Raw genomic sequence first — 1,960 nt, forward strand, 5'->3', positions numbered from 1 at the left:
AACGATAGCAATTAAAAAAAAAAAAAAAAAAAAAAAAAAGGATAGCTAGTGCAACTGGAATAATAACAGTCAACATGTATTCAGCTCTTACTGTGTCCCCAGACACATTTCTAAGAATTGTATATGACATATACGCATATGTATATATATACATCCTCATTTAATCTCATTTAATACTTACATGATTCTCAGTAGAGACAATGTTCGTTTTCCAATACATTTGCAGAATATCTTTTTTTTTTTTTTTTTTTTTTTTTTTTAGAGACAGAGTCTTTCTCTGCCCACCACACTGAAGTGCAGTGGCGTGATCACAGCTCACTGCAGCCTGGAACTCCTGGACCAATAGATCCTCCCACTTCAACCTCCTAAGTAGCTGAGACTATAGGCATGCACCACCATGCCTGGCTAATTTATTATTTTTTGTTTCGTTTTGTTTGAGACAGGGTCTCGCTCTGTGGCCCAGGCTGGAGTGCAGTGGTGTGATCTTGGCTCACTGCAACCTCCACCTCCCGGGCTCAAGTGATCATCCCACCTCAGCCTCCTGAGCAGCTGGAGCTACAAGTGCACCACCATGCTTGCTAATTTTTCTATTTCCAGTAGAGACACGGTTTTGCCATGTTGCCCAGGTTGTTCTCAAACTCCTGGGTTCCAGCAATCTGCCCCACTTAGCCTCCCAAAGTGTTGCAAACTGCTGGGATTATAGGTGTGAGCCACCACAGCCAGCCTCTTTTTGTTCTTAATAATTCATAATTCCTTGTCAGTCCACCCTTCAAAGAGCCATGGCTGTCTAACTCACATTACAGAAAGTCAGATGGGACAGAAGACTGTGGCTCAAAGAGGATATCCCTGCCAGAGAAAAAGAAAAAGCTAGTCTGTTCATTCCTGAAGACTGTGAAGCCAAAACTTCAATGGGGGGCTATCCATGAATAGAGGGATTGTGTGCAATTTTACTTCTCTCTTGTGTACTTACTTATATATTCCTATATTAAACAAGGAACATGCATTACTTCTAAAATAAGTAAAGAAAGACATTAAGGAGCCACTTTTTTAAGAGAATGACATGCTACAGTCCATGAAATGAATTCTAATCAACAATAAAATATTTAATGCTCAGACACATTACAATCAGTATTACAAAGGAAAAACAAGAAGCAATGTCATTATGAACAATGAGTGTCATTTGAGATTTCTGTCTACTTTGAGGCCTGAATGCTTTGAGCCCTGAAAATAATAATAAAAGTAATTTTGAGAAAGTAAAACAGGAGCTCTCTTGAAAGGTTAAAAAAGCTGGGATGAAAGAAGAAAAGAGGGACAACTTACCAACAAGTTCAAATTGTCATAAAAATGATATTGACCAGCTATTCATCACCTCCATTTAGGACAAAACAAGACAAACATGTATCACATTGCAGTGAGTTTGTTGTTCAACAGTAAAACAACCTTCCCTAAGATAAATGTGATAGATACTGAAATTCATAGCTCTATATCCCTGTAAATACTTTAATATACATGGGCAACTCTTGAGGGTCTGCATATACAGTTTTGCACAGAAGCTAGACAAGTTACATTTTTGCAAGTCTAACGTCACTCTAATCCAATGGATTTAAACTATTTGAATTGTGATGAGAGGCCTTCATGTAGTGCTGTATACAAAACAAAGTTTCTCCTGTTGTATTTAAGTTAACTCAACTGTAAGCACACTAACACCCAACTTGTGAAACAGTGGACCAAAATTTAGGCTTCTTCAGAATATTCTCCAAAAGAAACTTTGCAGCAGAAAGATTTTAGAATAATATTGGACCTCTACTTAGGTTCTCTCTCTTGCTAAACTATAATGAGAACTGGAATTACAATTGGACATGATGGACTCGTTCAACTTGAACCCATTAAATTGATGATGCCAAAACTGTGGTATTCTGGTTCCTTGGGGAGTGAAGGGGGTGTAAATTAAAAGAACATC

This window comes from Chlorocebus sabaeus, chromosome 12 (assembly GCF_047675955.1).
Source record: "Chlorocebus sabaeus isolate Y175 chromosome 12, mChlSab1.0.hap1, whole genome shotgun sequence".
NCBI classification, from domain to species: Eukaryota; Metazoa; Chordata; class Mammalia; order Primates; family Cercopithecidae; genus Chlorocebus; species Chlorocebus sabaeus.